This window comes from Diorhabda sublineata, chromosome 6 (genome assembly GCF_026230105.1).
Source record: "Diorhabda sublineata isolate icDioSubl1.1 chromosome 6, icDioSubl1.1, whole genome shotgun sequence".
In the NCBI taxonomy this organism is placed as follows: Eukaryota; Metazoa; Arthropoda; class Insecta; order Coleoptera; family Chrysomelidae; genus Diorhabda; species Diorhabda sublineata.
In genome coordinates, this window is record NC_079479.1 from 10734188 (window position 1) to 10749187 (window position 15000).

The 15000-nt window shown below is 37.7% G+C and overlaps 1 non-coding gene across 1 annotated transcript; it reads left to right on the forward strand.

The window, feature by feature from the left end:
• The first annotated feature begins 7505 nt into the window (after positions 1–7505).
• Trnar-ccu (transfer RNA arginine (anticodon CCU)) lies at positions 7506–7578 on the forward strand. Its single transcript has one exon. It is a non-coding gene; the product is annotated as a tRNA-Arg (tRNA).
• Positions 7579–15000: the final 7422 nt, after the last annotated feature.

A 15000-nucleotide genomic window follows, 5' to 3' on the forward strand; every position in this document is an offset into this window, starting at 1 on the left:
TGTTTAATAAAGGGAAAAAAACTGCAAAAACTTGCTAATTTCGACGAACTGGCTCAAATTTTTCTACAAGAAAACTGCCCTGTACAGTAATTATACGAAAATGTTGTAAGCAACTTACTAGCAATATATAATGCTACGAAATCTGAAAATAATATTGATCATCACAGATACATTCAATTCATAAAATCTACTGAACTTCATAAACCTGTCCAGCTACCTAATCTTCCACCAACAAGTGCAGCAGCTCATCATCACATAAATCGTGTTCATTACCAAATTTAAAAATGGTTAGAACATGATTTAGAACCTCAAGAATGGGGCTGGGTACTCCAAAATGAGATTCTGCAGCCAATAACTACACTATTACCACCAGCTCCAGATGAATTACTCAGTACAATATTTTGTTAACTGTAAGAATGGTTTTGGTTTACGCTGGGGATGCAGAAAATCGGGCTTGCAATGCACTTAAGCTTGTGGACAATGCAATGGGCAAGCTGGTCTTAATGCTGTTGTATTGCAATACGATCCCGAGGAAGAAACTGCATTTGATCCAGAAATTTTACAAGGTTTGGAGACAATCATGCAGGTAAAGGAATATGATGAAGATGAAAGCAAAGTATTCTACCAGGAAAGTGGTGTACATAAATAAAATAAAACCATGGATCAATGGTGAAATAATCTCCTTGATTAGATATAAAAGCAAATTGTGGCGAAAGTAAAAGCGCACGGTCAGTCAAGTTGATTTTGAAATTCACAAAAAATTTTGCCAAAGATTTAAAAAAGTCTATAAAGGAAGCCCGAGAAGTGTACGAAGAGTCTATAGTATGCAGCGACAACCCTAAAAAATTATACAAATACATTCGATCATCACTGTCATCAAAAGTATCCATTCCTCTAATAAAAAAGATGACGGCATGGTTTGTCAAAATGACACTGACATTGCCTTTTTTAAGGTTTTCTCTATAGAAAATATCAAAAATAATTTACCCGACATTCTACCCACAAGAGTAATGTCTCCTTCAAAAATTTAAAAACAACTTTCCCGGTCTTGATCAAATCTGTCCTCTATTTCTAAAAAGATGTTGCTCACGCTCAACCTCTGTCTATAATAATGTCCTTGTCATTTAATACACTTATACCTCCTATCTGGAAAACAGCCTCGGTAACACCAATTTTCATGAAAGGCAATAAACTTGAACCCAATAACTACCGCCGCATTAGCCTTACACCAATCATCTGTAACGTTATGGAATCTATAATTTCAGAATATGTCAGTGAATTTGTTTTGATCGAAAAAATAATACCTGAACAACAACATGGATTTGTAAAAGGACGCTCAACAATAACGAATCTACTTTGGTGTATTAATGAATGGACAAAATCTTTAGACAAGAAAACCCCGACGGTTCATCATTAACCTAGATTTTGCGAAAGCGTTCGACCGAGTTCGACATCTTGGCATACGAGGTGATCTACTGGAGTGGAGTGACTCATTCTTAACAAACAGAAAGTTCTGTGTGAAAGTGGAAAATTTTTTCTCAGCTGAGAAACCCGTATTAAGCGGGTGTTCCGCAGGGAACGGTACTGGGTCCTCTCTTATTCATAATATACGCAAGTGACCTACAATTTCATATTCAATGCAACAAAGTTTTCTATGCCGACGATTCGAAAATATTCGCTGATTCATCTCTTCATATAAATCTTCAAGAAGACTTGGATTCGATCTCTAAGTGGTGCTCGGACTGGATGCTGCTTCTTAATGCAGATAAGTGTGTAGCTCTTTACTTGGGCAAAAACAATCCGAGACATACATACTTCTTAAACGGTCACGCCTTAAATGAAGTGAATTCTTATAATAATCTCGGTGTTACAATTACTACGGATTTAAGTTGATCCGAACATGTTATAAGTATTGCCAACAATGTAAAAAGTAAGCTGTATCTCCTCCGCAAGTCTCTCGGAAAGATATCCCATAATTCAACTCGTTTATATAAAACTTATATTCGCCCAATTATGGAGTATTGTGAAACTGAGTGGTGTCGTTTAGCGTCGATCAACCAGACTATCCTTCTAAATTTCAATTATGGTAACTTAAGAAACATATTTAATGTGGACACTGATAATCGGCTTCGAGGACACAGATGGAAATTGAAAAAAGAAATATTCACTTGTCGGACAATGCAACATTTTTTGTGTAATCGTGTTTTTTCAACATGGAATCATCTACCAGAGGATATTGTAACGGTACCGCCTGTCAATATTTTTAAGAATAGACTGGACGCTTTTCTATTTTCTAATTAAATCTTTTTTTTCCTTGTAATTTTTAATTTTCCAATTAGGTACTTTAATTACTTTAATTTTTGTAATATATATAGTATATTTCAGGGCTTATGGATCTTAGGGTCCATGCCCGTACCTTATTGTAATAATAATAATAATAATGAATTGAAATTTTCAATTTCCCAGGAGATGATGATGAAGAAGAAGAAGAAAACCTCAGATTTTTGAAGAATTTAACTTTAATTGTAACAAAAGTACAGCTACTAAATAAAAATCAACTTGAATTATTTTTACTTGATTTATTTCTATTCACAATGTATCTACATATATATCAATCTATTTATTTACAACCTATTATCGAATAAAATTAAATTAATTTACTGAGTAATTCATCTTATTATAGACAGAGGTTGAGCGTGAGCATTACAACATCTTTTTATAAATAGAGGATTTGATCAAGACCGGGAAAGTTGTTTTTTAATTTTTGAAGGAGACATTTGACAGTTTCAGGAGTAAAATGAAGTTGCTCTAAGGATGAAATTACTCTTGTGGGCAGAATGTCGGGTAAATTATTTTTGATATTTTCTATAGAGAAAACCTTAAAAAAGGCAAAGTCAGTGTCATTTTGACAAACCATGCCGTCATCTTTTTATTAGAGGAATGGATACTTTTGATGACAGTGATGATCGAATGTATTTGTATAATTTTTTAGGGTTGTCGCTGCATACTATAGATACTTCGTACACTTCTCGGGTTTCCTTTATAGACTTTTTTAAATCTTACCTTACAATTACCAAAATATTGTACTGAGTAATTCATCTGGAGCTGGTGGTAATAGTGTAGTTATTGGCTGCAGAATCTCATTTTGGAGTACCCAGCCCCATTCTTGAGGTTCTAAATCATGTCTAACCATTTTTGAATTTGGTAATAAACACGATTTATGTGATGATGAGCTTCTGCACTTGTTGATGGAAGATTAGATAGCTGGACAGGTTTATGAAGTTTAGTAGATTTTATGAATTGGATGTATCTGTGATGATCAATATTATTTTCAGATTTCGTAGCATTATATATTGCTAGTAAGATGTGTACTCCATTTGTGCCAGTTCGTCGAAATTAACAAGCTTTAGCAGTTTTTATCCCTTTATTAAACAGCGTAGAAGTTATATCACAACCACTAAATACATGTAGAGATAGAATAGGTTTCTTAGAAGAAAATACAAATTATTTATTGTTGATAATATTTGAATGATTTAATAACTATATACAAGGTATTATTCACCGAGATTCACGGTTGAACTTGTATTACAGTATATATGCCTGAGCGCTGGGTGCTCTACGCTCTCTATCTCGAAAAGGCTTGATCGTACAGAAAAAAAGTTGAGACAAAAGTTGTGGCAAATTTTTTTATCTTTAATTTTTATATTAAGTGTTGAAGTGATTGGAACCATAGAAACGGAGATAATTGCAAAAAAACCAATTTTCGTGACCTTTGACCTCGAATAACTTACGACAAAGACACGAGATAATATGAGACTTTTGAGACAACTTTTAGAGTTTAGAGCGTCAAAATTATTCTATATACGAGTTTCCAGCTTATTATCTCAAATTACGAGGTGAAACCCTCGGCGATTGGACTATTTCCTGTCACATACCATTGATTTTACTGGAGTTCTTACACTCCGGAAGCTGGCAATCTCAAAAGACCCGTGATCACGGAATTGCAAAAAATATAAATCGACAGTTAATATTTAGAGGAACAAAATACACTCGATTTATTTAGCCGAAAGTATGAAAGTATAAGTATAAAAAAAATAATTATTAAAAAAAAATGTGAATAAATGAAAAAAAATCGGCTTACTAATTTTTTACAGCCGGAAGGGCCCGGCTTAACTATTTAAAGGGTAATTGAGGGATAAAATTTCCCCATTATTTTTTTAATTTGCTCATTTTAATGTAAATTTTAAAAATATCGTGGTAAACGGAAGGAAATATCGCGCATATCAGTTTTATTGTATAGGGACACGATTCTCGTCAATGACAATAAGCCTTCAATTACATCATTTCACTCTGTAAAAAGCGTCCATATAACAATACAAAATGTTATTTATATCTTAAATTTAAAGCTATAAAAGGATAAAAAGAATCGAAGGAAATATAGGAATTTTTTTTCGAGTTCATTTTTATTTCAGTTGATTGAAATATCGTAATCAATTTAATAATTTGAGATAATACAATAAACAATTGCTTATACTGAAGCAGAACATAATTATTATCATTCATCTAAACTAAACCAAGGCTGCTCAACCTTATGAAGAGTCGGGCCAAACGGTGGATTCAGTCGTTATCGACGGGTCAATTACATTTCCTGTTTTGATTAAATTGAATTATTGTTTATTAGGTACAAATTGTATATTATTCTAAAATTTAAATAAATAAACAAAATTGAAAATTGAAATCTAGGGTAATTTGTTTATATAATCAATGTAATTTCTGCCATTGTCTTTTAATAATTTCCTTTTGGTGACAAATTCGACGTTGACAGTAACAACTAGTCACAAATATGTTGCTCAGTTAAGGATGTGCAGTATTTATTTTTTACATAATTAAGATTTGCAAAAACCTTTTCACATACATATTTTGATCCCAAACTACTTAAAAACTGTTACGCCAAGTCAGTTTCTGTTCGAAATTTTTCTTTTGGTACCAATTTCCAGAAATCTGCAAAAACTTCTGACGAATTTCGTGCTTTCGAAGACAATTTGTTAACAAAAAGGTTTTTCAACGTATCATGATTTTGCAGTTCAACAAGTTCTAATTGAATATTGACAGGGTAAGTAACTATTTTAGCCAAACTTATTATCAAACGATTTATAAAAATTTGTACATTTTGTTTTTTACTATGATAAGCGTTTAATTTTAGATTGGTATTTAGAGTAATTAACAGAAACAATATTAGATTATAAACTATCATCATCACAATTATAATGTTTTTCATCCTCTGATTCGTCACATTCTTCATTATTTTCCTGTTCAGTCAAAATTTCTTCAACTTTTAGTGGTGCCGCTGGTCCCTTATAATGGTTCGAATTTATGATTTTTCGTCAATTAGCATTCGCATTCGGTTGGACCATCACCAAGTTTTCCGGGTAAATTTTATCCCCCAATCACACCATTTAAATAGGTAATCCGGTCCCTTCCGGCTGGAAAAAATTGGTAAGCCGATTTTTTTCATTATTTCACAAAACTTCCTATCGAATAAACCGTTTTTTATCGAAATTCACGACGAAGTTTAGGCTAAATAAATTGACGCTTACCGAGTGCATTTTGTTCCTTTAATTAATAGTTGTCGATTTATACAAAAATTTTGAATTTTTGAAAGATAAAATTCGACGTTTCTACTTTCTTTCAATTTTCAAAAATTATTAAAAAAACTATTTTTAAAACAGAACAGACCTAAAATCAAAAACATTTAAATGCATCAATATATCAAAAGGTCTAAGAAATAAGAAATTAACTAGTACTATACCAGTTCTAGTACTAGTTCTAGTACTATAGACTATGACGCGTCATCGTATGATTCAGAATCCATCGACGGTATTATCTTTATTTAGGTCTCCCCGATTGTCAAGCAGTATTCTGAATACACTGTTTACACCACCACTACACCAACACAATTACACTACCTGACGCACGTTTCGATAGCCCTGGTATCGTCTTCAGAGACTAAAGGTAAACACAGTTTACTCCAGCTTAAACAACAATCTCTCAACTGCAACAACTTTTCGTGATTTTCCTAAGGCTTTCGATTGTGTTCATCATAATATTTCAATTAATAAATTACAGTACTACGGTTTCTGGGGAGTACCTCTCGCATGGATCAACTCATACCTTACCAACAGAAGTCAGCTTGTAAGAATTGATTCAAAGATGTCTTCTAGCAAGCCGATAGAATGTGGAGTGTCTCCAGCCAGCTTCTCTTCATCTCCTTTTCATTGTAGAAATATCCAGTAAATTACTAGATTCGTAGATCTGAGCTGCTTTGGGTCCGTGAATCGTCGATCATTTTTACTGATTTATACAATACGTTTATCTTCGGCGCCCTGAACGTTTTCTATAGCCAAAACTACTTTTCTTACGTCCACGGTACGTCGAACTATTTTTAATTCGGCGGTAATGGTACACTTACTGTCACCTAAATTTTTCGATTAATACACGAGTCTGAATTTGCAAGAACGAGAACTATTCGTACTTATACGAACTTCACAAAAAGATGTCTTGGTCCAAAACGTATAATTCACGGCACGTTCTTGCATGTTACAGGTCTAACTGGGACAAAACTACAATAATAAACACGGGAAAAAATAATTTACAGCTGAAGAGTAATAAACACATCAGCCGGTACTTGCAAGTTTTAACTCGTCGCGTTCACCGACAAAATACGTTCGTATAAAGTAAACCAATAAAGGTCAATATTATTAGGTTTGTTCTTGGTAGCTGCAATGGAAGAATTAGTTCAGGAAGTGTACACTAAAGCGTTCTTTGTAGAACAACCAGTGCTAGTGTCGCTGTTCTTAGTAGCAGTGCACGAGTACTAGTTTACCCAATTCACTGTACTGTTTGCACTGGGTCTACAGTTAGTTCAACCAGTGCAGTGCAAGACATCATCGGACGAATATAAAATATCAAAAAGTACTAAATCGTTTTCCATTATTAATACCACAAGGCCTAAATCACAATTATGAACTGGTCTGCACTGGTCCAGTTCAGTCCAGTCAAGTGCAGGTACCAAGAACAAATCTATTTTTGATTTGTAAGACACCGCTACGACCTTCGCTTGATAAAATGAAAGGGAAATTTGTTAAAATGTATTATTTTCAAATTTAATAAATGGATTATGGGGTGGCGCAAAAACTTTTGACGGGTACTATGCATCATATTTTCTGTTGCTGCTATTCCAATGTTCCTTCATTATTGCAAAATTATTGCCTATTCGGTACAACATTGAAGTTCAATGTTATGTAACTCATTTCTATTAATTCAAAATCTTTCATTACATTAATACGAATATTATCACTTTGTATTGCAATTTTATTTAAATTGATTTTTTAATATCTCACCTTTAGCACTAATAAACATCACTATTAGTTTATCAGTTTTTTCTATTCTTTTATTTATGTAATGTCAGAATGCTTATAATCCCATAGAATGCGACTAATTTTCAAGCCCCTGTGGCCTAATGGATAAGGCATCGGCCTCCTAAGCCGGGGACTGTGGGTTCGAGTCCCACCAGGGGTAAACAATTTTTTTATTTACTATTCAATGATTTCTTTATTTAAATTAATTAAAATGAATTTTTTTATTTCAAGAACAAAATTAATACATTATTATTTAGAATAACATCACATAGAAATTAAATTTCACCTTTTTTTTCAATACGTCAGCTGTATTGAAAACGATTTATACGTTGTTAGATTATTTTTTGATGATTCTAACAATTTTAACCCTAACCAAAATTGAAATTGATAAACATTTTTTTGTGTTTTTACACTCCATATCCAAGGAAACATAAAGAAAAAAGTATTTTGAAATAAAAAGTGCGACAAAAATGCTTTTTGTTAAACGGTTAAACTTTCCCTAGAGCGGTTGCGCACAAAAAAAATCATTTTTGCACTTTATATTAACAAAAACAAAGTTTTGTTTGCTTTTTTAACCTTAGAATGATTATTTATGCTTTTATGTAAAGGGTACAAAAATGCACGATGTGGTTTGAAAAATATTACCTATATGAGTCAAAAATAAATATTTGACGAGGTCATATTCACTAATCTGTCATGTTTATTTTGTGTTGAAACATTTAGAAAAATGCGTGATAGTCAATGCCAAATTACTCATTCATACTCTTTATCAAAAGGTTGGTTAAATTAATTAGGTTAGGTTAGGTTAGGTTAGGTTAGGTTAGGTTAGGTTAGGTTAGGTTAGGTTAGGTTAGGTTAGGTTAGGTTAGGTTAGGTTAGGTTAGGTTAGGTTAGGTTAGGTTAGGTTAGGTTAGGTTAGGTTAGGTTAGGTTAGGTTAGGTTAGGTTAGGTTAGGTTAGGTTAGGTTAGGTTAGGTTAGGTTAGGTTAGGTTAGGTTAGGTTAGGTTAGGTTAGGTTAGGTTAGGTTAGGTTAGGTTAGGTTAGGTTAGGTTAGGTTAGGTTAGGTTAGGTTAGGTTAGGTTAGGTTAGGTTAGGTTAGGTTAGGTTAGGTTAGGTTAGGTTAGGTTAGGTTAGGTTAGGTTAGGTTAGGTTAGGTTAGGTTAGGTTAGGTTAGGTTAGGTTAGGTTAGGTTAGGTTAGGTTAGGTTAGGTTAGGTTAGGTTAGGTTAGGTTAGGTTAGGTTAGGTTAGGTTAGGTTAGGTTAGGTTAGGTTAGGTTAGGTTAGGTTAGGTTAGGTTAGGTTAGGTTAGGTTAGGTTAGGTTAGGTTAGGTTAGGTTAGGTTAGGTTAGGTTAGGTTAGGTTAGGTTAGGTTAGGTTAGGTTAGGTTAGGTTAGGTTAGGTTAGGTTAGGTTAGGTTAGGTTAGGTTAGGTTAGGTTAGGTTAGGTTAGGTTAGGTTAGGTTAGGTTAGGTTAGGTTAGGTTAGGTTAGGTTAGGTTAGGTTAGGTTAGGTTAGGTTAGGTTAGGTTAGGTTAGGTTAGGTTAGGTTAGGTTAGGTTAGGTTAGGTTAGGTTAGGTTAGGTTAGGTTAGGTTAGGTTAGGTTAGGTTAGGTTAGGTTAGGTTAGGTTAGGTTAGGTTAGGTTAGGTTAGGTTAGGTTAGGTTAGGTTAGGTTAGGTTAGGTTAGGTTAGGTTAGGTTAGGTTAGGTTAGGTTAGGTTAGGTTCCACTCCTAAGAGCTGTAAGACCTTGACGTTGGTGGATTGGCTCAGTAACTTCCTCTCTTCTCGGGCCGTCTCGGTGGACGGGTGGAGGGGAATGAAGCTAAGAAACAGCTCAAAAAAAAACAGGAGTAAACCTGGAGAAAAAATCCGCAATCCTACGCTGTTAGCCACCGTGGCTACGGGATGAATGGCTGCGCGAAGTCAGCCTCGAACGGTGCCTCTGGGATACCAGGCGACCTCCCAGAGAACCTAGCCTTAGCGAGGTAAGGGCGCACTGCCTCGCCGGACCTTTATTTCGTCCCCACTCGTGGGAATCGTATGGATTCACTTAAAAAATTAAACAAAAAACGTCGCAGGAGAGGGAATACTTCGTCGGAGACAGACGCATCTCTGTCTCACGATAGAAAAAAACAAATTATTGATGAGGACTGCACGTCGTCTTCTGGCGAAGATGAAAACAAAAAAAAATTTGATGAGGAAGAAAAAACGGTCGAGGATGACCTCGCCCGGGGAAATGGTAAACAAATCCTTCGCATCGGTCAGACAATCGACCATGATGGAGGAGGAAGTTGAAGAGGAGAAGGAGTCAAGCGAAGAGTTTGACTTCAGAAAGACCGACCTATTCTCGATCCTACTCGGTATCGAGAAAAAGGTCACCACACCCTATTGGTGCCAAAGCACCAATAAAGAAGAAAAGAAAGCTAAAAAAAAATCCTGGAGGGAGGAAAACTCCAGGAAAGAAGAAACAGCCCCAGAGGCGATCAAACGAAAGCTCAGCGAGGTCGAACAGATCCTCGCGAGCCTTAATATCGAAAACGACGATATTAAAAGGAGGATGGGGGAAATGAGAACCCTCACGAAAAGATTTAACAAGGGTACGGATGGAAAAAATACATCCGATAATACATTAAGCGGCATTAAATGTAACGAATGCCGGAAAGAAGCCGAAAAGCTTCAAAAAGCGGAGGTTACCAAAAAAATCGTGGCAGCCTTGGAAAAGGGAGGTTCCTTCAAAGATTTTGAGGGAATCAAAGACAAATTTTGGGAGGACAAAGTGTTCTCTAAAACCAAGATTCTCCCTATGAGAATTCAAGACGCGCTAGATAGAAAGGACTGTATGGTCCTAATAAATCTAAGCACGGAAAAGGAGCTAGAGAATATGACTCCTGAAATCAGGGAGCTAGCGGAAGCCCTTAATCCCGGGGAATTCGAGGTTATCGAGAATTCGGTAACCTCATTGAAAACAAAAAAAGCCTGGAGGCATTATGTCGCCAGACTGAATGGAGAACCCGGCAAGGATTTTAAAATGATTGGTGCCATGGTCGGGGAGAACCTGGGCGAGGACACGAATGTCCTCATACTCGGCGGGGAGATAACTCCCGCGAGGAAAATTATAGAATTCACTGCTAAAAGCGGTGGATTATACAACATGATTATACACCCGAGAGCCTCCAGAGATAGGAGGTCGGAGGAGGGGGAATCTGTCCTGGTCAGGACAGGAGACAGGCCCTTCGCCGCGAGCCTCAACGTCAACATTAACAAAGTTAAAAAAACAAATGGCGGTGACATTGTCATCCGCCTCAAAGGCAGGGGTCAGGCACAGACCCTAAAAAACGCAATAATTAATAAAATGGAGGAGGTCAGTGTAACGACCAGAAATAGGGGGACGGTCTTTAGCGTCACTGACCTTGACCCGGCGGTCACCTCGGAGGAGGTGAAAGCTGAGGTCGAAAAACAGACCGGCCTAGCAGGCCTGGTCGAAATTAAATTGTTTAGGAAAACAAAATTCGGAGGGCAGATGTGCCTTCTCTCCGTACCGAACAATAAAGCCGGTAAGCTAAGAGAGATAGGAACCATCAAAATAGGATGGTCGGCCTGTAGAGTGAGGGAGCGAATAGCCCCTCTGAGGTGTTATAGATGTCTGGAATACGGACATAGTCTGACCTCCTGTAAGGGGGAGGACAGAAGTAAACAATGCCTCAATTGTGGCGGGCTCAACCATAGAGCCCAGGACTGTAAGGCCGTAGCGAAATGTATGGCCTGCAAAATAGAAGGACATAGGATGGACACCATGAGATGTCCAGAATATAGGAAATTAGTCCTTGGGAACAAGGACTAAAAAAAGGTCTAAAACTATAAAATGGACAAAAGGCCTTTTACAACCTCTTTGTCCAGGATCTAGACCCCAAAGATTTTAATATGTTATTAATCGTCGTTGTTGCTCCAAGGCTCCGGCAATATACACCGGAGGCCTATTTTAGAATGTTGTCGTCGGTTGATCCCTATACCATCAACATGACGACAACAAAGGTTTTATTTATTTTTTATTTATATGTATATACTTATTTTATATTTATTTATTTATTTATTTATCTCATTTTAACTTATTTTAATCTAGATTTTAGAAGAGCATATCCCGACCACTATTGCAAAATCCCAACTGGGATACCTTCGGTTGTTCATGAGATTAATATTAAAATAAAGTCACTATATGATAGCCCGGGGTCACGTATCTTGCTGCACAGCGTGGTGAGAATGTGGGCCTGATACAAGCAAAATGGCTACAGATAAAAAAGCAGGCAAAAACCAGATAAACGTACTGCAAGTGAACTTGGGGAGGTCCAAGATAGCGCACGATATCGCCTTTGACGAAGCAAACAAACATCACATCGACGTTATGATAATATCCGAGCCAAATAAAAACATTGCAAAAAAAAAGGATGGCTCGTCGATAAGAATGCAGGAGTGGCGATAGCCATCATAAATAAAAACTTGGAAATTGACAAGACGCTTCGAGGTGATAACTGCGTACAAATAGAAACCAAGGGCACCATTATGACGGCCGTTTATATCTCACCGAATATCAACGATAGAGAATACCAAAAGGCCATAGAGAAAACCTTTGATACGGCTACCAATAACAACGGAAGACGACTATCCATAATGGCCGGAGATATAAACGCGAAATCCGCAATATGGGGATCTCCTATGTCTGATATAAAAGGACAAATGGTAGAGGAGTGGTTGGCCCAAACAGGATGGGTAGCAATCAATAACGGCCATCACACCTTTGAAAGAGGTAACTCCAAAACACATATAGATGTTACTCTCTGTCATACCAGTCATTATAATAAGATCACCAACTGGTGTATAGAATATGTCAATCCCTACACACACCATGGACATATTCGATATCAGATAAAAACGAAAGGAGCAATAAAAAAGATGAGCCCTAACAACAGGAAAAGGACATACTTGAACACCGAGAAGTACGTAGAAATACTAAAAAAAAGTAATGGAACATACGAGGAAATACTGCAACCATTCTGGTGGAATTCTGAAATCGAGAATGCCAGAAACGAATATAATAAACAAAGACGTAAATACACCCGAGAAAAACTTCCACATTTAAAACAAAAGTGGGAAGACGGTATGAAGTTACAAGGCAAAGTACTAAAAAGATTAATTATGCAAGCCAAAAAGAGATGTTGGGACGACCTCATGAAAGACCTTGAAAACGACATATGGGGCCAAAGTTACAGGATAGTGACGGGCAAACTGGCTAATAAAACACAAGGCCAACTCAGCGCGAAAAGGAGAAAAAATATCCTCCGCACCCTCTTCCCGACAACAAGAGGGAGAATAACAAACGACGACGATAACGAACCCGCACTACATGAGGTACCAAGCAGTTTCACCAGCGATGAGCTCGATATAGCGATCAGAGATATTAAAAACGGCAAGGCACCAGGACCAGACGGCCTGCCAAACGAAGCTCTAAAAATCGCGGTGAAAACTAAACCGTTGCAAGTTCTAAACTATCTAAACGAACTTTTGAAGCAACAACGGTTTCCCGACTGCTGGAAAACAGCCAGAGTCGTTCTACTTCCGAAGGAGGGTAAAGACCCAAACGAAGCAGGCAGCTATCGCCCTATATGCCTGATCAACTCTTTCGGAAAATTACTAGAACGTATGATTACAAACAGATTGGCTGATGAGATCGAGAATAAGAACCTCCTATCTCCGCACCAGCATGGCTTCCGACCCAAAAGATCAACGGTGTCGGCAATAAACGAACTAAAAGAAATAGTAGGTAAAAACAGCCACAAATGGGGTGTACTTGTGGCTGTTGATATAAAGAACGCCTTCAATACCGCGAAATGGCATAAAATAGTCATGGCTTGTAAAGATAACGGAATTAGCCCTTACCTAACGAACTACATAAAGAACTACCTGAGTGACAGGAGAGTGACCTCCGGCATCATTTCACATAGATGCACGATGGGTGTTCCGCAGGGCTCCGTCCTTGGACCGGTTCTGTGGAACATCATGTATAACGGTATCCTAGTGTTGGATTATGGCCCAAAAGTTTCCACTATCGCGTACGCTGATGACCTCGTCTTCTACATCGTAGGAGACAAAGAAAATGAGGTCAGGAATAGAGCAGAGAATACTGTAGCTCTAGCGGTCCGTTGGATCACAAGAAACGGACTTAAAATTGCTCCTCAGAAAACGGAGATAGTGACGGTGAAGGGACCACGGAAAACAAATGGCCCCTTCAAATGGTAGTGGAAAGACAAAGAGTCGAGGCCAAAAAGAAAATAAAATATCTGGGAGTAATAATAACAAAAAACCTTAACTTCCTGGAACATATAAAATACACGGTCGAAAAAGCCGATAAAAAGATATCACAACTACGGAGACTGATGCCGAATGTGGGAGGGCCTGGTTATTGCAAGCGCAGGGTTCTGTGCCAAGTAATGCACAGCGTCCTCCTGTATGCGGCGCCAGCCTGGCGCGAAGCCATGAAGATACAAGCATACAAGGAAAGATTAATGGCCGCGCAAAGAAAAGGCTTACTGATGGTCGCAGCTGCCTATAGAACCGTATCGGCCGAGGCAGTCCAGGTTATAGCAGGTTTCCCACCGATTGATCTCATGATAGCAGAGAGATGTTTTCTATATAAAATAGGAGGCAGGTTAGCCGGCTAGACGAATGGCAAGAGAAAGAACATATAAAAAGTGGCAGGAGAGGTGGGACAGTCTGGAGACGAAGGCCCAGTGGACAAAAACTTTGATTAAAGACATAAGAAGCTGGGTCATGTGTAAACACAGAACCACTTCTTACCACGTCACGCAGGTTTTGACGGGGCATGGTTCGTTCGGAACCTTCACTAAAAGAATCCGTAAAACCGAGGATGACACATGTAAAGCATGTGGGCAAAGGGACGACCCGGCCCATGTCCTCTACGAATGTGCGAGATGGGGTGAGGAGAGGACCAGACTGAAAGAACAATTAGGATGTGACTTGCCTACGGCAACCGAGATCATCGGGAAAATGTTGGAGGACAAAGCAACCTGGAACGCGGTAACGACGTACATGACCGTAGTAATGAACAGAAAGGAAATTGAGGATAGAAACTCTCAGGGATAGCAATTGAATAAGGAAAGGGATTTTCAAAGGGGATGTGCGCTGATGTAATGACAACTTGTTGTCCTCCCGGCGCACGCAAATTCCCAGGGATGTGTAAACAAGGAGGGTGGTTTAGTGGGTGAGAGTCCCACACAAACTCACAGCATTGCACCCGCCCGCTGTGAGGACGGCATTCCACCCTACCTTGGGGGCAAAAAAAAAAAAAAAGGTTAGGTTAGGTTAGGTTAGGTTAGGTTAGGTTAGGTTAGGTTAGGTTAGGTTAAATACGTCGTGCGGTCCATAGGACCGCTCTGGACTGTTGAGAAAATTCAGTTACGGGTCTATGGATAAAACAATGAATACAATTATCAATACAGTATAAACAGAATTATTGTTCAAGGAATTAATCTACTATTTACACTAAATACAAGGTAATAAGTATGCAATCAC